General features: G+C 46.6%; 1 protein-coding gene across 3 annotated transcripts in view; it reads right to left on the reverse strand.

The window, feature by feature from the left end:
• Positions 1 to 21,765, reverse strand: part of UBR2 (ubiquitin protein ligase E3 component n-recognin 2) — a 1,804,160-nt gene that overhangs the window by 974,237 nt on the left and 808,158 nt on the right. The gene's annotated exons all lie outside the window — the stretch shown is intronic.

Raw genomic sequence — 21,765 nt, forward strand, 5'->3', positions numbered from 1 at the left:
GGTTTAAGGTAAAAAGCCCTGGGGAATTCGTAGTATTTACAAAAGAACATAAAGTGGAGCAGATCCTGTGGAGACAGTTTGTCGCAGCCACAGGGTGCTAACACTGTCCCCTTGTGACACCCTCTAGGGACTGCCAATAAAAGATGAAACAGGTTAAACCTAAACCTGATGAAAAGAAAACGCTCATATGCTGGTAATGGCCAGAGTAAATATTGCTCCTCGGCGGGTGAAGTTATTAACATTAAATGGAGGCGCACGTTGGGCTTCAACAAATCCCTTTCCTTTCTGTCCATTTTCTTGCGAGTAATAAATGACTGTTTTATGAATGTAAGATCTTTTCTCGATATTCCTGCCGGGTTTAGAAATAAGTCTGGTCGCCCTCTTTGCCAAAACTATCTCTAAGATATCTCAGCCAAGGTATTTTATACATGTGTTCTAGGCTCAGGGATTCTTTTAGCAAGCTGTGTGTTAGCCCAAGGTCTTTGTTGAGCCAACATTGCAACCAGAACATAAGGGGACGCAATCAATTAATCAATCAATCATCGCATTTATATAGTGCGCTACTCACCCAGAGGGTCTCAAGGCGCTGGGGGAGGGGGGTCCGCTACTGCTCGAACAGCCAGGTCTTGAGTTGCTTCCTGAAGGCGAGGTGGTCCTGGGTCAGGCGGAGGTGGGTGGGGAGGGAGTTCCATGTCTTGGCGGCGAGGTAGGAGAAGGACCGTCCCCCTGTGGTAGCTCTTCGGATGCGGGGGACGGCGGCGAGGGCGTGGCTGGTCGATCGAAGCTGGCGTTTGGGAGCGCAGAAGTTGAGGCGGCTGTTGAGGTATCCTGGGCCTTGGTTGTGTAGGGCTTTGTGTGCGTGGGTGAGGAGACGGAAGGTGATTCTCTTGTTGACCGGGAGCCAGTGCAGGTCTCTCAGGTGTCAATGACAGAGTATCACTGATGAAAGGCAGGCCAGTTTCTTCGTGCACTGATGTGTTCAGGGTTCCCTGTGGGACACACAAGAGTTATTTTAAAAATGTGTTTTCAACGACTTGTAAACACTCGTGATTGCTGTATCCCCAGAGTTCGCTTCCATAGGAAGCTATCGCAAGACTCTTGGAGCGATAGACCTTTAGCATGGCCGCCACCGGTCTGTTGCCCATTCTGGCTGCAAAATCAAAGAGCGCAGCATTGGCCCTGGCTACTTCTCCCCTTTTCCTGTTCATAAGTGCAACCCAGTTCAACTTTTGGTCTAAAAGTACCCCCAGGTAAGAAAAGGAAGTGCATGTAGGCACCCTAATTCCATTTACCCTGAATGGGTGCTGTTTTATGGCTGCCTTCCCTACCTGCAGCACGTTGGATTTAGTGTTGTTTATATGTAAATCTCGTGTTAACATAAATCCATAAAAGGCGTCCAATAGTGTTTGTAGCCCTTTGGGGGTGCGGGCTAGGAGGAGAGCGTCGTCGGCATACAGTAGGACTGGCAGGCCCCGACGTCCCACATACGGGTAGTCCACCCCCGTCTTAACCAAATGATCTTCTAGGTCATTAATATATAAGTTAAAAAGAAAGGGGGCCAGGATACACCCTTGCCTGACCCCCCGTCTGGTATTAAAGCTTCGTGTGACCTTGAGGTCCCTAATATATCTGACGTTAGCCTTTGTGTTACTATGTAGGTCCATTAGGAAATTCCCCAGATGTTGCTCTACCCCCATGGCCTCCATGGACTGCCACAACTTTCCCCGGTTGAGACAGTCAAAAGCCGAGGAAAAGGTCCATGAAGGCCATGTAGACGGTTCCTGGTCGTGCAATGGTATATTTACCCAGGATTAGGTAGAGATTGAGGCATTGGGCCATGGTAGAATGACCTGCGCGGAACCCATACTGTATATCGGAGATGATCTGATTCTCCTCTGCCCAAGTGGACAGCCTCTTCAGGATAACACCCCCTAGGACTTTTACGATGGAGTCTATCAGGGAGATAGGCCTATAATTTAGTGTGCAATTTCGGTCTCCCTTTTCAAATATGGGGACTATTTTTGAGAGACCCTATGAAGCTGGACAAGCCTTTTCTGCTGCGGCGTTTCCCACGGCTGTGAGGATTGGGGCCCAAAATGTTGGGTCTGATTTATAAAGGTCAGGAGGGATGCCTTTTTGTTGGAAAGGTTACTTATTCCCTCCATTAATTCACCTACTGAGAATACCATCACGTCCTGCCCTAACCCCTCGTGTGAGGGTGCTGGTTGTACGTTTTTATCCTCGAAGATGGTAACAAAATGGTTCACCCATTCATCCTCCATGATGTTTGAGTTGATTGGTTGATTGTGCACCAGAATCTAGAGCTATTAGTTAGGGTCAAGGGATTTAAGAGTTCCTCCCATAACGCATTCTTAAGCTCAGTCTTCCTTTTTGTCAGCGCCTTTTTATAAATTAGTAGGAGTGAGCTGATCAAGACTTTATCTCTGGGAAGTATTTTGAGGGCCTCTTTCAGATCTATTGCTGCTTTGGAACAATTGTTGCAGAACCACTTGGGTCCACCAGAGGTGGTTTTACCCTCCCCCGTACCTCCAACATCTTTCCTACATTTCGGGCAATGTTCTCAAAGGCTCTAAGGACTCCTTCGTTCTCGGGGTTAGAGCTAAGACAAGTTAAAAAGTCTTTTACACAATCCTTTTTTAATTTTTTCATGGAATTTTAATTAAAATTTTTCATGGAATTCGGTCAGTATCACCTTGTTCCATTTTATGCGTCTCCCGCCGTTAATGGGTTGCAGTGATGGAGCAAGGATTCGCACGTTACGCGACTTGCTTGTACTCATGAACCTCGAATAACATTAACGTCATAAACAAACACGTTTGTCTTATTTGCACTTTTACACTACACGGGGGTGTCCCAGTGACGCTTGCCTATGTGTTTACTAATCCTAACTACGCTTGCATCTAAAATGCTCGCTGCTATGCGGGATTCTAGTCTGCGCATGCGTCGGTCATACCCATGTGATGTGACGCACTCGCAGTTCTGGAGGGAACATGTCGCTCATGCGCAGTACAGCTAAAGATGGCTGCTTTGTTTCTCACATGCTCTTCGCTTGCACTGCTGCTTTGCTAAGCCGTTTCGTTCTGCTTAACTCCTAATGCTATAGTTATTATAAAGTAAGGGATGTAGTATAGCCAAACATGGTATACAGTGTATTCATTTTTTCTGTGTTTCTAAATTGTTTTTGCTTACTTTTCATGTATCGATCTTTGCGGGCCTGGGAGAGGTGCGCCCTTCCATCTTTGAAGCCCGTGCGGTACTAATCTCGTGATGAGGGAAAAGAAAGTCATACAGCAGTGGAACCCAGCCAGCTGGCTGCCGAAGCTAAGATGCTCCTGGGAAGATGACCCATGCCCCGGGAGAAGACTTCAACTCGTACCTGCATTCGCTACATGTTGCGATAATTTTTGTATGCTCTGTTGTATTCTGAATTTCTATGCCATGGGAATTGGAATGCAAGGGGTGGGGGTCGAAAACTGAATATTTAGTATGGGAAAGTTCAAATTATAGGTGGTGTCATGACCTAACCACCTCTCTTGTCCAATCCGAAGTTGGGGATCCTTTCACTTGCAACATTGGTGGGTGGTACACCGACCCGAAAACAGTATAACTAGCCTAGGTTTAGCTAGAGAAATTGTCCGAATAGCTGACCTGTCACTGACCCTACGAACTCTATAGGTGATTGATACAGAGAGCTGCGGAGCACTCTGTCCGTAATTTCCACAAACTCAGTCTGGGGTGGAGAAACCTTAAGTGCTGGCGAAGCACTTTGCTGGGAGATTCGAGAACCCAATCAGGGTTATTGGCAGATTCCTTGCAGAGAGGGAGTAGCGCAGGCGTTGCATCCGAAGCTGCAGGTGTTGGTCATATCCTTTGGTGAGCCGAGTCCTGATCCGAATCCTGGGGTTGTCCTGTCCTGACTGTCCAAGAGCTGTACCTGCTCGCCTACTGGCATCCTAAGTCCTTGAGGGTCCTTTCCCGCCTTTTCCCAACTGACCCGTGGCCAGGGTTAGTCTTCATTCTGTCCTAGGTAAATATAATCTATGTGGGTGTCTATCTAAATTTTTTCTCTTCCTATTTTCTAAATAAAGCAAACTTGCCTATGTGATTTTCTCTGACAATTGACTCTCACGTAAAGTATTATTCTAGCACGTTCCATATCTTCTCCCTACCTTTAGTCAAACACTGAATTATTTTTGCATATTTAGTATGTTCCACTCTTACCCTCCCTATAGAAGATAAGTACATCTTGAAAAGTATAGTTTCTTCTAACTCGATTAGTATATTCAAAATCAGCATTGATTAGAATGTTCCTTGTTCTTACCCACCCGTTAGTAACGTTGTGAAAGTCTGTTAGACAAATTTAGTCTGTTCCTTTTTCCCATTTCCTTTATTTTCCGAGTTATAGATGATTCTTACTTTGATTCATAGTTACACTATATTCAAGATTTTAGTTCTGATTTGTGTAAATTGCATTCTCATGGCATATGAAGAAAATGATGATTAGATAAAGCTTTGAAAACTTCTTGTGTTTGTGGTTATTATAAGGTATAAACATTTTTGCAAATTGTATATGGTGTTTTGTTTAGTGTTATCTTCCTACCCCTTCTAGCTCCTGATCTATCGTGATCATAAATACCTGTGACAAGGATTTGGTAAGACAGGTACACGGAAATAAATAGTAGAAAAATAAGAATTACTGATAGTAGTGTGTAGGTTACCTGATTTATGAAATTTAGTGATAAATACGTTATGGGCCCAAGTGTGCATATTTGATAAAATAAGAGTCGGGTGACCTGCGCGCTCTATCAGCAGCACGTTATCTCTTATTGTGTTATCCTTTTTAGTTTTTTTCATGAGGTTCACTCCTAACAAGACACAAACTGGGTTGTGATCACTGTAAGCACTGGGGGCTATTTGAAAACCTAATAGGAGTGTCATAAGGTTTCTGTCGACTAGGATAAAATCAATGAAGGTTCCGTAACTTCCTCCTTTGAAGGTGGGTTCTTTTTGTGTTGTCATCGGTGGGACGATGTTCATAAAGAACAGAAGGTCTTGCTCGTCTACTAGATGGTTCAGGACATTACCCTGGGTTGTGTGTTCAAAATGAAGTCCTGATGACAGGGGACAGCCCATGTCCGCTAAGGTAAATAGCATGGGGTCACCACATAGGTGGACATTAAAATCCCCAGCAAGCATCAAGTTCCTTCTAGCAGGTCCCCGACATTGGGTGATAAAGTTGTGCAATTCTGTGATCCTACAGCCCTCACCCTGACTGTTTGCGTTGTAAAAATTAATCACACACATACTGTTCTCTTCTTTCCCCAACATGATGGCCTGGAAATTTTTATTGCCTGAGGGAAGAACCCTAACGCTGCATCTTGGTGTCAGAGAAAAAAAGATGATTAAGCCGCCCGAAGCCCACCCACTTCTGGCGCTTGTTGCCGGAACACAGAATGATTTGTAGCCCTCAAGTGCAATATTACTATCGGTTGCCCATGTCTCCTGAAGACAGATGATAGAGTAATGCTTTACAGTTTGCACCCATAAAGGATCTGAGGCTTTACTTGCAAACCCCAATATATTCCAAGAGAGGATGTCATGTTCTAAATTGCCACTATGGCCACCCCAGTGCTCGCACTAAATGTGCCAAGCCGTGTTATTCTGGTATTGTGATCCTCACAGTCTCCAACCATTATTGATAGACCCGTTGAGCCAACATTATCCGTTGTAGTAGCAGCGGTTAATGCCGTACTACCCCTGGGTAATACGGGACAGTCGAGCTGAAGACCAAGGCCGTGGGAAGAAGTGGGGTTAGCAACTGGACCATTCAGTCAGTCACAGTTGTTTAGACCTGAGAGAATGTTGAATCTATTTGTGACCTCCATATGTGAGATGGTTTCCAATCCCCCCCTCGTTTGTCCCCTGAACGACTTGACGGGTATTGTATTCCACCCACCTATTCCTTTTTTGTGCGTGTTAGGGTGCATCCTGTTTCTGTTGTTAATAACACAGTCTTTCACTGGCCTATAAAAGAACCCCAGGGGTAGAATTTCTATGCCTTGTCCCCTCGGAGCAGTACGTGTCTCTGCTTCCTTCAAAATCTTTTCTACAGGTATCATGCTGTTAAAATTTACTACTATGCAGTCACCTTCTCTACATTTCCTAGTACGCCCCAGCCAAGCTACTCGACGTGCCATAATTATGTTGTGCCCTATATTTTGTCCACTATCTGTATTATTTGCTAGCCAGAGGGTGACTTTGTTAAGATCTGAAAAAAGTCCTCTCTCCCCCCCAAGGGCAATGGTGGAACGTTCCCCAATACCATTACTAGTGGGGTACTCTGAGGGGGCAGGTGCAGGATGGAACGGTTACCCAGACCTTGGGCCATACTGCTAGGCTGTATGTGCCCGTTGGGCTGTCTGGCTGATTTAGGGCCCTCTTCGAGAAGGAATTTGGGGGCCCCCAGTACACTACAGCAGCCTCCAGGGTTTTTGGGGCTACCCTTTCTGTCCACTCGACTTTTGTCCCTCATGTCCAGGTTTCCGCTAAGTGGTGCTGTGGGGGGTTGGCTGGTGGTAAGTGTGATTGAATTATTAGTACCATTCCCTGTGCTTGGTTGTAGTTCGTATCCTAACGACCTCTTGCTACCTACTAACTCTTGAAGCAAGTTATTGTTATCTGTGGTGGTTTGCTGTAACTTTTCTAGATTTGCACTAACCACTCTATGTCTCTCTATGAGGGGGAGTGTAAACGACCTTACCAGCTGTTCGACTTGACCAATCAGGTTACCTTCTCCCTGAGCGGTCAGTGATGATGCTTTGGGCAGGGGTGGTGCCTAATATTAAGCGGGCTGGGGTGCTATTATGCTGGACAGGAGCTTGTGTTTGGCTATGGGTTCCTGGGGGGTTAATCTTTTAGCCGCAAGCTTGGGAATTTTTGCCCGTTTAGCTCTTGGGCCACCCCCACACCGTTTTCTTTTCCCTGGTTGTTTGCTACAGATGGAAGTTATCTCTACTGTGGGGCAAACTTTGATCTTTATAGAGAGTGTATTACCCTGTTTTTTATCATAGTTACAGGTTATGCTATCCTGTGTGCTGTTCCCCAGTGTGATAATGCTTTGCTCTTCAGAAACAGTACTATTTTCTGGTAGCCCTAGGTCTATGAAGCGTTGGCTGACTCACCTCTCGGGGGTTACACTACTCAAAATACTACCCAAAGATGATCTTTTGGTGCTAAGGAACTTGGATGATAACCTTTCCTCAGTGATTGCTATTTATCGTTCCAGGACAGCTACTGCCCTGGTGAAGAAACCATCTAGTGTGCCAGTAATGCTTCCCCCCACTAGGTTTAGGCGGTAGTGAACCCCCATTTTCTTTACGACGGGGCATGGTTTACCCTAAGGGGGTTTATAGGCTTGGGAAAGTCAATAATAACAATGTCCAATATTGAGTGGTTAGTTAGTCCGTTTGTTACGAAACCGGATCAAAATCACCTGATCTATGTTCCATGCAAAGACCAAGGATTTACGGGGGGGTTGCCCGGCCCGCCTCTTCTGGCCACAGACGGCCCGCCCTCTGCCCGGGCGAGGCGGGAGATGGGACGCCTTTTTCAAGCGCCTCCGGGCGCGTTTAGGGGCGTGGCCAAGATGAGGGCTCCTGGGTGATGTAGTGTTCAGTGCTCGGTTCCCCCCACTCTGCGGCTGGTGACCTGCGGCACCTGCGGCGGGGGGGAACGGCAAATGGGCAGAGTGGCGGTAAACAGGATTCCCGGCAAGGAAAAGCGGCAAAACAAGAGACCCAGGGCGTCAGGCGTCTGCAAGGTAAGATCCGTTTCAGTCTGAAACAAGCCTACTACCACTCTCCGAGGCTACATTTGTTAAGCTGGAGGGCTAATTTGCGCTCCCTGCTATGGTGTGGTGGGCACCTGAGGATAGCCCTCTCTATGCTTCAATGTAACCCCTAAAACAGGGAGGATCGCCCTCAAGGATGTCAGGGCCTACTACTGGTTGGCACACCTGGTGGCAGAAAACGACTGATGGTTCACCCCACAGTACTACTCTACCTACAGGATGGAATGCACTCAATTTCCTTATCATTCCCATCTACACTTCCTGTACAGGGGGAAGGGAGCTAGGCATTTGCTGCCGGCAACCCAGGTGGCGTTGGAGGCCTGGGAGTGCCACAGGCCGCCTAGGCTGGGCAGCTCGAATGACAAGAGAGATGGCGCTTTGGGAGGGTATATGGTTGAAGGAAACTGGGATACTTAGAGGTTTGGAGCCTGGAACTTACTGGGGAGCTTCTGTATTGGCGGGTTGGTACCGTCTGCATCTGTCCGCACAACTATTCCATGCATAGTAATCAATTCATAAAATATGCCCAGCTGTGACACGTGTGGCATGCGGAGGGCTTAGAGGCTCGGGACCTGCCTGAATTCTCCCCAGAGGGAAGGCTCCTACTAGAAAAGCTGTGTTTCAATGTTATCTCTATCACATATTAAACATGTAACAATAACATGCCAGATACACTAACCCAATTAAAGGAACGGTGGTGCCCAGAGGTGGGTGACCTGAAAGACTTGGATTAGGGGGTGGCCCTGAGGCACCCAACAGAGGTGGCAATAAAATCCCAACTGTGCTTGATACAGCTCAAAATTCTCCATTGGGTGAACTATGACAGGTACCACTTACACTGTAGGGGAACGGCACCCTCCCCACTCGGTCTTCGATGCAGGGGAGCGAGGGGCTCATTGTAGGAGAGAAGGATCTTTCTGGGACAGATACCCCCACTTTTTGCCTGGTGTCAGTGTGTTTTGACTGTAGTTCACTGAGATCCTGTTAACCAGGACACCAGTGACTGTGCTCTCTCCTATACATTTACTGGTAAGTACTTTGTACACACCACAATTGACATACTGGGTTACCATTATAAGAACCTTGTATATGGTACTGAGGTATGCAGGACATTGGTACACCAAGGGTCCTCTATGGGCTGCTGCATGTATTGTGCCACCCATTGGAGCCCATGCAAACTGTGCCTGGAAATCTACCATCGCAGTCGGTGTGACAGGATGCGTGCACCCTTCACTTCAGATATTGTTTCCCTTATATTCCGGTCACTGCACTTAAAACCGATAAGTCACCCCTAAGGTAGGCCCTTCAGTCCAAGGGCAGGGTGCACGGTTCTAAGTGTGTGGGTACGCCTGCAAGAGCAGAGATACCCCTACAAACCACGGACTCCAGTCTCTGAGCTTTGTAAGTGCGGGACAGCAATTATAAGGTATGTAGTGGACACTGGCTAGTCGAGATGACCTACATAATGGATGTCCCGAACCTGGTCATGTTTCTTATCAAACATGTTGGAATCATGCAACTACACATATCCCAGTGTTAGCTGCATGATACCATGTAATGGGGGGGGTTCTTTAGAGGACCCACCATACCTACCTGCATCGTCTTACAGGGTCTGGCTGCCCAAGCTGCTGCCGATCCTAGATAATGTTCTGCCCCCCGCTGATGAGCTTCACTCAGGCAGAAGAAGTTGAACAAAGGATTTCCTGTGAAGGGGAGGTGTGACCCCCTCTCCCTTAGAATCAGGTAGGGTGGGGTAGGGTGGGGTGCTTCCGAGTGCCACCAGACTGCATAGAAGGGCACAATTAGTATCCTCCATGCATAAACAAGTTTTGCCCAGTTCAGGAGCCCTTGGTGTGAAACTACACCAAGGACAGGGGTGTGACCACTCTCCTGTCCAGGTCCTCCCCAGGGAGGTGCCCCAGAGCTCCTCCAGGTGGCCACTTGATTCTGCCAAGCTGAATCGTTGCCCCTAAGAGCATCTGACTGGCTAGGACATCTGAGCAGCGTCCCTGATGCCCTCTGATCGGTGGGTCACTAGAGAAGATGCCCTTCCTCTTTTTTAGGGATACTTAAGGGCTCCCCTTAGATTCATCCTGACAACAACTTCGGGAACTGACTACCTGTCGGTGAAGATTGTTCAAAGACTCTTCCACTGGTGGGCACTGGAACTCTGCTGTTCTTTAAGCCAGAACCCATGACAAAACTGCTGCCGGTAGGAAGACTCCTGCTGCATCATCATACCTTTGCTTTTCCAAAGATCTGCAAATCCATGGCCGTGCATCCTCCGAGTCACCATGGTCTCAGCCAGCATCCCAGCCTGAAGGAATCTTCCTTGGAGTGAAGGAGTCACTTTCCTGCATCCGCAGGCACCTTGACATCGACAACCGGTTTGCTGATCCTGTTGTCCCACGGACATTGCCTAGCTCTGCAATGCTGTTGGTGGTTCCTTGGTTGTCCAGAGGCCTCACCTGTCTTCCCTCCAAGTTGGGAGTCTATAATTCCTCTCCAGCCAACGTAGACTGCATCCCTGTGCACCGGGTCTGCTTGTCCTCAGCAAGGCTTGTTGGCTCTCTTCACCGAAGATCTTCAAGCTCCAAGCAGACACTGCCTTCAGCACTGCACAGCTCCAAGTAAATCGTCCTACCTGCATCCTCTGCATCATGGGCCATCATGTCCTGTGTACCACTGGGGGTTCCTTGCGACGTCCTGCGCCCTCTGCCAGAGGGTCCTCGAGGGGGCTTAATTGATTCAGGCTGCATCCCCTGCGTGCCGAGGGCCAGCACTGACTTACCCTTGCTAGGTAAGTCCAACAGACCTTGTAGGTCTGAAACCAAACATGTTACCGCAAACCGTTGTTTGCATTTGCCAAAGCTTATTGGTGGTCCTGCCGGCCACTGACATTCCTACACTTGTCGACCGGCGTGGGACAGCTCGTGAAAGGATCCGGGCATTCTGCAATGTCACCTGGTCTCCACAGCTGCTGTCTTCTCTTCACTGTGCTGCAACAAGAACCTTCAACCAGGGCTGGTATTGTGCTGCTGGGCCTCCTGGTCACCTCCGGGTGGTTTGGACTCTGTCCCCTCTGCTTTCAGGTTCTTCTCGTCTGGATTCTTTGGCCTGGCCCAAGAGACGATGTAGTTGCTGAGCTTCCAAGAACCTCTGTTGGTGTCTACGGAGGTTTAAGACAACACTTTAATCCTATGCACCCGGGCTCCCTGGTCAGGTGTCCATATCTTCTGGGAATCCACAGGTAGAGTGACTCCCCAACCATCCTTGATCCAAGTGGTTCCTTTGGGGTCCTTTGGGAAGGGTCCTAGAACTCAAATTTTCCAACCGCAACTTACCCTGTGTTGTCCTATGGATGTCTGACCCAGTGTAACCACTCCGCAACAGGGCGCCTTGGGGTCCCTGCCTACTCCCCATAAGTGGTTCCTTGTTTCCCCTAGGATCCTCCAATTTTGGGTAATAGTCCAGTTTTGAAAACCATTTTGCATTCCACAATTTTAGTATATGGTTTTGTACTCCGGTGGGGTGCTATGTGTTTCTCTATGCTACTTACCTCTTTTCTAAGTATTGTTTGTGTGCAACTGATATCTCCAGGGAGGAGATATACTAAGTTAGTGTCTAGTATGAAGTATAAAGTATTTTTCTACTCACCTGGTGTGGTTCTTTCTCTTGTGAAAAACTTGCTGACTATAGGGGTACATGCAACTGCTTTACAACCCTCCACAACTACCCCTCAAGAGCTTTGATTTTCAGGAATCTAAACACTATCACTAAGGGTTGCCTGAACACAGTGCTTCCCCATAGGTGGACACTATATACTGAACCCACCTCCTACACTCATGCATTCACATGCTCTGGAGCTGCCCGGATATTCAGAACTACTGGTCAAGGGCGGTGATAGAGTTGGGTCGAGTAGTGGGCGCAACCATTCCCCGTGACGTCAAATATATCCTGTTGGCAGTACCGAGGAAATCGATATTCCCAAGGTGCAACTTCTTTTTTGTCATTTGGGACTGGTGGTGGCCAAGCACGATGTGGCACGGCAGCCCTGATATCAGGGATGGATCTCTATACTGCAGCCAAGAGGGTCATGTACAGGATCAGGGGGTGCCCACATAAGTTTCACAAGGTGTTTGGTGGTAGGATGGCTGAGATGCTATGCTATTTACCTCTCAACAGGAGATGCAGCTCCCTTGACGCGAAATAATAATTTTTTGTACGACGGGATTTGCTGTAATCATCTATATGATTTCTCCTCTCCATGGAAATGTCGTGCTAATGCATCCTCTATATAAATGGGTGGGTGTGGGTGTGTGTATGCCTCCACAGTTTAAAGTTTACTGTTGGGTGCGTGTTTGCGCCTTAAAGCAATGTTTGTTGCAATATATATGAAACCAACAAAATAAAAATGATATGTCAAAGGATCACACTCCATACTTCAGTAGTGTAACAGTATACCAATAAACTATCATTTTAACTGACACATGATTCTTTCCAGGTCTTTACCAGGAGCCTCCTTGTATATTTTCTGTCCTGATGATTACCCTTCTCTAAATAATTGTGTATTTGGGGTCGAATTTCGACAGACAACTACTACAGTGGACTGTTTTTTAAACTGATGTAGGATCTCAACACTCCCATTGGGAGTGGTTGCTTTTACATTTGAAATGTCCTTATCAGTCAGATGTAAATACTTGCATTATGTATAGCACTTGTGCACTATTTATTCACTTTATCACATTCATTGTGCCATCACATTTTTAGGAACACCTTGCTCTAAGATTGAGTCCGAAAATTGAATTATTTTTTGAAACAAGACATTTTCATTGTGAAATAGCTATAAATAAGTATATTGCATTCTATAACTTATTAGTGAAGAATGTTTACACCTATTGCTTAGGATGTGAAGGGCTACACTTTCCTCATAGGGACCACATGTGTCTTTATTGCTTATTCTACAGAGGTCCTAGGGTTACTGGGTTGCCCCTTATTTGTAATACTTCTACAGACCAGAGGCCCCTGATTTCCAGATCCTGCAGATTGTAAATTGATACTTGTAAATGAGATGAGCTCCTTGACCTAGGGTGGAGGAATCCGTCACTACTGTAGTCACGGTTGAATGGGAAGTGAAAGCCCTCATTCAAGTCAAGTTCGTCTTCTTCCCCCACGAAGCCACTTTTGCTGCAGTGCTGGGAGAGATCAGGATGGAATGTTCTCCCCCGTACTTGAGCCAATACCTGCGGAGGCAGCACTGCCAGACCTCATATGCAAATAGGTGTGCATGACTAGGAGAATGCAGAAAGCCAGCAGGCATTGGAATCTCGGCACTAGGACTCTTGCGCCTTGTTGTAAAGATGGAACCATTTCCTAAATGTCTCTGATACTTTGCGATGGAGGAAAGGCACTGAGAAGGGTGGTGTCCAGTACCAACTATGAACTGGAGTTGCTGGGAGGGCCACAGATGAGATTTGGGCTTGTTGATGGAAAAGCCCAGGTTCAACAGAAGTAATGCAGTTATCTGCAGATGGTTCAACACCATCTCCAGTGAACAGGCTTTGTTGAAGAAGTCCTCCAGGTATGGGAAAATGGGTATGCTCAACCGTCTGAGATGGGCTGCAACCACTGCCAGTCATGAGGACTGGAGTTGCTAATGTTAGGCCAAAGGATAGCACAGACAATTGGTAGTGCATAGAACCCACTACAAATTGCAAGAACGTATGTTACAACCCCAGGACAAGGATGTGGAATTATGCAACTACAGACAGAGTGACACCATTCAGTCTCCAAGCTCCAACTCCAAGCAGAACTTGATCTAGGGTCAGCATCATGAACTTCTCTTTTTTGAGGAAAAGGTTCAGATCCCTAAGGTCCAGGATCAGACATAGGCCGCCATGAATAACATGTGTAACAACCCCAGCAATTTTTCCACTTTGGCACTAAATCCATCGCTCTTTTGGGAAGAGCCGACACCTCCTTCTGAAGAATGGACAAATGGCCTGCAAGTGGAGAGGAATGACTGGGAGGGATGAGGAGCAGAGTCTGAAGGAAAAGAAGGGAGTAACCACTTTCTTTGATTTAGAGGACCCACTGGTCCGAAGTAATAGCATTCCAGGCCAGAAGAAATTCATACACCCATCCACCCACACCCTCCATAAGGGGGTTAGGGACGTAAAGTAGACTTGCTTTCCTGGGAATGTGGAAGAGGAAGAAGGTCGCAAGATGGAGCCACAACCTTTTCCTCTGCTTTGTCGTCTGTACTCTCTGATGAGGGGATTACTCTGATGCCGAAGTGCTGGCTGGTACTGTTGCGATTGAAAGACAAATCCTCTTCCAAAGCCGCAAAAGAAACTAGATGACCAGCAGTCCTTGGTCAGAGGCAGGAACTGTAGGCCTAGAAAGCCTACACTGGCCTTGCTGGTTTCGAATCTCACTAGGGCAGAGTCCGCTATATTGCCACAAATACGCACCCCATCAAAAGGAAGGTCCATTAAGTTGCCTTGGACATTAGAGGGGAATTTGGGGATTTTTAAGCCAAGCAGGACCCTGGGAGATAACTGAAGTGCACACTGCAAGTGCCATCGAAACTGCTGTGTCCAGGCCCGGCTTTATAAAATGTCACGAGGTATTATGGCCATCTGCGAAATTTTCAAAAAAGTGGTCACTCATGTCTGCTGTGACATATGCTAGGAGCACTTGGGTCATGTCCCAAACAGTGTGGTTGTATCTTGCTAAAAGAGTTAGCATTACGTGATTTGAGAGCCAAACTACCTGCAGAAAAAGCCATTTTACCCCAAGCCTCAAGCCTGTTGGATGAGGCTTTAGGAACAACATCTCCAGATTGCGAGCCTAAACAGGAGGCTTGAATGACTAAGCTATCCAGCAATGGATGGGTCGAGAGAAAGGCTGAGTCACCAGGAGCTGGTCAGTAACGGCAGCCTGTGAGCCAGTTGACTGCCGGTGTGGAAGAGGGATTCTCCCACACCGGCATAGGATGGTCTACCAGGGCGTGAAAAGGAGAGGTGGTTCTGATGTTGCAGTGCTAGGCAGGAGGACTTCAGTGAGGGCATTGGTTTTAGTCTCTGTTGTGGGCAATAGGAAATCCAAGATCTATGCAGTTTTTAACACCACCTTACGTAGAGAGACCACCTCGGGCATTGATAGACCAGTGGGGAAGTCCATAGCTAGTTCAGGGAAAGTATTTAACTCACTGGCAGAAATCAACTTTTAAAATTCCAAAGGGTCAGGGTTTCGATTAGGAAAATCCCTCGCAAAATATTAAGGAGTCGTGTCATATTTGCATCTTCTTCCAAAAGCAGCTGGGCCTCTCAGATAGCACATCTGAGGGTCGGTATGTGTTTGACGTACCGTAGTTGGAGCCGGCAGTGGAAGCAGGTGAGGCGCCATCCACAGCACTGATTGCCCTGTGTATCTGAGCAACGGGTCGATGCAATGTGGGGAAGGATTAAACCCAGATCTGTGAATGTTTCATTTGCTCAGCATTCCGTCCATCATTTGTTCATTTTGCTTTGATCACCCTAAAGGCAAGAGGATCCAATGAGCAGCCTCAGAGTCCGCCGCACGAAAATCCAGGATAGAGGCTTAAATAGCAGTATCATAGTTAGAATATCCTGGACTCACCGTTCGGGAGAATAGGCCCGAAACTGCACAGTGTCCATAACAGCTCAAATGAAACGAAGCGCCTGAGAGGATAGTGAATCCAAGCGAAGGCAGGAGGTCCACTGTAGTCTGGAGGTGGGGGGGTGACAGCCTGGGCGAGCACACCTACAGCAGCCAGTCATCGAGATAGGGGAACACTGGCATCCCAGATCTCAGCAGATGAGCTGCAACCACTGCAATTACCGTGGTGAACACCAGAGGGACACGGGCAAGGGCAAAAAAAGCATGAAGAACTGAAAGTGCTTGCGGCCCACTGTTAAACGCAGGTAAGGCCTGAGGGCAGGGAAGACGAGAATGTGGAAGTATGTGTAGGAGAGTAGGTTCTGCTTACTATGGTCACCTCCACTTTTTGCTGGTGTTTCACTGTTTCTCGACTTTAGTCTGGCTGAGGCCCTGCTACTCAGGACCCCAGCCTAGCTGCTTCCTCTCTAAAATGATTGCATGTACTTTAGGTACACTCCAGATTGGTTGCTGGGTTACCCTTGTGAGTCCCTAGTATATGGTACCTTAGGTACTAAGAGCATAGGTACCCCAGAGGCCTACCAGGGGCTGAAGCCACCCCTCGAGAGCCTTCCAAAATTGCACCACAGGTCTGCTACTGGGGCCTGGGTAAGGTGGTGCATGCACCCCTTACTAAGATATAGGTTACCTATTTCTATCTTTAATCACTGACACATATAAACCTATTAGTCACTCCTATGGCAGGCCTTATCAATCCTGAAGGCAGAGTGCTTGGTTTTGTGTGAGAGGGTGCCCATGCATGAGCTGTGCCCCTCTGCAGCTTTCGGAACCTATTCGCTGAGGCAGTTCTGTGATGCAGCCAGACCATATACTTTTAAGTGCCTTATAACCTCCCAGTAAATGCTAACTTTGGAATGGCTGCATGGAAACATGTCGTGTTTGGTGGCAAACATGTTGTGCATTGGGCTACTTGTAGTCCAAGCACCAAGCAACATCTGCACCGAAGATTGTGGGCCTACACTCCACAAGTGTTCTGTGAGACCGCTTCTAGCATTTCTGCTCGAGGCCCCTTCGCAGTCCCTGGTACGTCGATTGGTGGGTCCCCACGAAGGTAACTCTTCTTTTCCTTGGGCTTCACTGGTTGCTCCACATGTGCCCTAACTCCTCACCAAGTGGTAAGTACCTCAGAATTTGCTGGTCTGTACCGAAGCCAATCTCTGGTTTCTGTGTGGGATGCTGTTGCCAAGGCTTGTTGGGTCCAATCCGGAAACTGACACCGCAGCACTCTACATCCTTCGTGGGAGTGCTTGAATCCAGCGCCTGGTCGTCGTCCACGCCGCCTCCTGGTCCTTGAAGCTGAAAAGTAAAGCTCCACCTTCTTCACCTGAAATCACCAGACATCGGTGGGCATCCGCTTATCGCCTTCCTGGTCACTGGCAAGTGACCCAGACTCTGTCCCCTCTGCTTTCAGGTTCTTCACATCTCCGATCCACCCGGACACTTTCCACTTCGCCAGCAGCACTTAGCAGCAGCTCGCCATCGAAATCGACGACGAAACCTGATCCGAAAAGATACCTATGCACCCGGCTTCCCTGGGTGAGGTAACTCGAGTACTTCGGTGCACCTGTGGGTGTTGACTCTAGAAGTGCCTAGTTCTAAAGGGGTTTGCTTCAAGTCCTCTTCTAAGTGTCCTTAATCTTTAAACAACTTTCCCCATAGAAGTTAATGGTATTCGCGGCTGTGTTTAGACACTGCACGCGTCCCCCGTGGGTCCCCATGGGTCCCTGTGTCACTACCTTGGATGGTTCCTGGTGACCTCAGCAGTTCTAAAGGCTCTAGGTCTTGTATCTATGTCAGTAGCGGTTCTTAAACCACTTTCTTAATATATGGTTTGGTACGCCCATAGGGCTCAACGTATATTGTGCTAATTTACTATGTGCTAATTAAGTTTACTGAATGTACGTTTGCCTCTAGCCTCATAAAGAGACTAGAGGGATGTGTTTAGAATAAATACATATAATATATTATATATACATATGAAGAAACACTCCTTTTCCGTCAATCGGCGGAACCAAACAGGTATGGACCTCCAAATGTATCTTCCAAAGTAGCGAGCAATAGACAAAGAAAAGAATCACTCCTCAAGTGAGTTGCAGGATGACGTTTTTATTCATTAAAAAGACGACGCGTTTCACTCCACTCGGGAGCTTGTTCACATAACGCGCTCTGAAACTCAGGGACAATTTATAGTAAAAATAAAAGTGGGACAATTCAAAAAAGTGCACGCCCTCTCTGCATTTCTAATAAACTTAATAGACAGACTGACTCTTATACAGATGCATAAAAACGCAAACAGACTGGTATTTACAAAATAGGCTTGCAATAGATCAACAAATGTGACAATCAAATTAAGACATAGTTCTTCAAATACATTTAGAATGATTATCATGTTAAAAAAAGAAACTTTCAGAGAATAACGACATAGTGCCAGATAATAGAAAGATTCAAGAGTTTTCATGAAAATTGATTGAAAAACATGTTCCGAATGTTGCGACATAGTGCCTAGATAATGTGCCTAGATAATCAGTAGACGGTATATAGATGGAAAACACATGTCAAAAGACAAAATGCCAAATATATGTTGAAATCAAATTCATGAAATGTGCATTGCGTAATTAATAGACTAACACTGAAAAAAACACCGGATAAGTTTGAAGAGTCCCCAAAAGGATCAATGATTTCAAAGTTAGTATATGATTGCGTTAAATAAAGAAATGTGCTGTCTAAACGAACAGTGACCTGAAAAAAAGTGCAGTGATAAATCATACGTAAAGAAGGCCAAAGATTGTTCAGGCTGTGACCCAAAACAAAAAATATTTATGGAAATTTAAAGAAAGTGCACAGCAAAACACGATGGCAAGACAAATCAATGTATTGTAATAATCTTTCTACATTAATCAAAAATTACAATAGTCACCAGCCGGCGACTAAATGTGAAAGATTGTACCCAAGCAGGAGGATAAGATGTGAAAAATAAAGAGTATATCAGCAGGCCAAATGCCCTCAGGATAATTAAGGAATAAGTAAAATTTGAAAAACAAGTTTATAGAAAATTACTTAGATCTTCCATCACTTTAAGGCCATTGGGAGCCTTAGTATCTAAAGACAGTATGAAATGTGATTCTTTCTGCCTGAGTAGCTTCATACGGTCCCCACCCCGGCCGGGCTCAGGTACCGAACACAAAACAGTGTACTCGAAATCTTTACGTTTTTTATCGTGCACCGCCCGAAAATGCCTAGCTACAGGATAGTTGTTATCACTGTTAATGATTGCGAGAATATGCTGGAGAATGCGTTGATGTACAGGGAGCTTGGTGCTCCCAATATATTCGAGATTGCAAGTGCATCTCAGTTTGTATACAACAAATTCAGACCTGCAGGTTAGATATTCACGAATAGGTATCGGCGTCACACTAAATGCTGTGACATAGTGGGTGCTGTTTTTGGCGAAGGTACAAGCGCGGCAAGAGGTGCATTTGAAGAACCCTGTTTTGTTAACCAAAGTTTTTTTGGGTGGGTTTTCAGGCGCCAGCCTATCCAGTGCATCACGCATGGAAGGTGCTCTTCTAAATGTTATAGTTGGTGTGCTAGACAACAATGGTCCAAGGATAACATCTGTCAGTATTATTGGCCATTCTGTACATATGATGCGTCTGATCTTGCGCTCCTGTGCACTAAAGGTAGTTATAAGTCTCACAGTGCATTCAGAGATTGGCATGTTAGAAACCTTGGGTGCAATGAGTGTTTTGCAATCTATTGAGCATGCTTTCTGGAGGGCCTGTTCCAGAGTGCAATTGGAATAGCCTCTATTTAGGAAGCGCTGTTTGGACTCTTTGAGACAAAGATCTAATGAGTCTTTGTCACTGCAAATTCTGCAGATGCGTACACACTCCCTATAGGGGATACTGCTGATGGTATGAGCTGGATGAGCACTCCGAGCATGCAAAATTGCATTGCCCGCTGTAGATTTGCGGTGGAGACGGGTTTCAATTTTGTTGTTTTTTATGAAGATTTGAACATCAAGAAATTCTGCTACATCTGTTGTTACAGTGGATGTGAATTTAAGATTTAGTTCATTAACATTCAGATCCATCACAAATGCGTTAGCCTCATCAACTGTCCCTCTCCATATTATACAGACATCGTCAATGAAACGCCAATAATTGACAATGTTAGGTAACCAACGTTGGTGCGTGGTCCTGAGCTTGCGCTCCTCCCACCAGCCCACATGCAAACATGAGTAACTGGGGGAGAAGCACGAGCCCATCGCCACACCACGCAACTGTTGATACACATGGCCCTGAAAACGGAAAAAGTTAGTGGTAAGGCAGATCTTAATCATTTCAATTAGCATGTTGTTATGATCCCGAAAACAAATGTCCCTTCTGCTCAAATAGTGTTCACAGGCGTTTATACCTGCATTTCTAATAAACATAATAGACAGACTGACTCTTATACAGATGCATAAAAACACAAACAGACTGGTATTTACAAAATAGGCTTGCAATTGATCAACAAATGTGACAATCAAATTATCTGGTGTGGTTCTCCTTTCCTTTTGTCATTCATGAGATTATAGACTGGTAAAACAAACTGCTTTACATTCCTTCAAGACTTAGCCTGAAGGCTGCTCTCCACAGCTACCACTAGGATAGCTTTCTATATATATTGTCTTTAAACCTACCATCAATAAGGGTCGTTTGGACTGGTGCAAAGTGCCCGCTAGAATAGTGGACAGCATATGGCAGGCCAACTTCTCACATTGGTGGCAGCGGTGGGATTCCAGCTTGCCATTGTTTTACCAGTTAATCTCAAGTGATTGATCATTTGAAAACCACTAAAGAGACTAGAGGACTGGTGCAAGGTGCCCACTAGAATAGTGGACAGCATATGCCAGGCCAACTTCTCACTGTATGCATCCTGCAAGTCAAATGCTACCATCCAGTTTCCCATGCACAGGGCAGAAAAGACTTGAGTGAGCATAAGCATTTGGAGAACCAAAGGGCGCCGACTGGGGAGGGGCTGCTGACGGAGAAGCACTGGGTCCTCTCCCAAACCCCTGGGGCCCGAAGGCACACAACAGGAATGGGCCACCCAAAAATGAGGTGCATGGCCTCATAAAACTTACTGAATTGGGCAGGCGTCGCTCCAGTTCCTGTAAACTCAAAGAGGCATGGAGCCTGCCCAGGCGCAGGCTCAACCATGGAGCCAGGCCTCAAATGATGACGTTCCCTCCTCAGATGACCTTGACTGACAAGGCAAAGTCAAAGAGCTCTTGGACTTCTTACTCTTCTTGCGTTTGTGAGACTTACCCGATACGTTGGAGTGCGTAGAGAACTAGGGCTCTGTGATCGATCCCTGGACCATCACCTCAACCGGGATGCAGACCGTGGCATGTTGAATGGCAACAAGCTTGACTGAGCACCTTCTCAAGGCCTTGGGGTGAATAGTGCTGCAGTCCACACAGGTCATGGTCACGCTCAAGGCACCAGAGGCAAATAAGATGTGGGTTTGTCACCAAAATCTGGCAATTGCAGGGCTTGAAGCAGGCCATCCTAGTGGACATCCTTCCACATTAAGAAAAAAAACCTCAATAAGACTTCGATAAAATGTCGAGGTCAGTCATAAATTGACTGGGGCAGCTCTCTCCAGATCTGCACTGACTGGCATTGAAAGAAAACAACTGACGTCCGTGCACTGGAATGGCACCTATTTTGGCACTGCGCCCATCACTTTTGGTGCAGACAACGCCGGCAGCGCCAACGACGGCACCTACCAGCACTCAAAGGTACTGCTAACAAAAAATTTCCAGATCCATTCAGTCACCTGGGGATAATTCTAAGGTAAGGAGTCTGCAGCTAGAAATCTCTATCAGATGACTTGAAATAGGAAGACCATTCTTGAGAATGGCCTCAAGGACAGGACATTTATTGTAACCAGTGCTTGTGCCCCATCCAACAGCTTTGCGGTCTGTATGGCCTTTAGGTTCATCCTGATGCATGCGATGACCCAAACAGCACAGAAAAACTTGTTAAGGGTCTGTCACAGACATTTGTTTGTGACAGTTCTTGCAGAGTTCAAGTCATGTAGTTTTGGTGGAGGCATAACCCTTGCACTCTGAAATATGAGAATTATTCCAGTCAGTGACAGAAAAAAATAGGGAATTAGCTCCGGGTCCGTGACTGAAGGCT

This window comes from Lissotriton vulgaris, chromosome 6, assembly GCF_964263255.1.
Source record: "Lissotriton vulgaris chromosome 6, aLisVul1.2, whole genome shotgun sequence".
NCBI lineage: Eukaryota > Metazoa > Chordata > Amphibia > Caudata > Salamandridae > Lissotriton > Lissotriton vulgaris.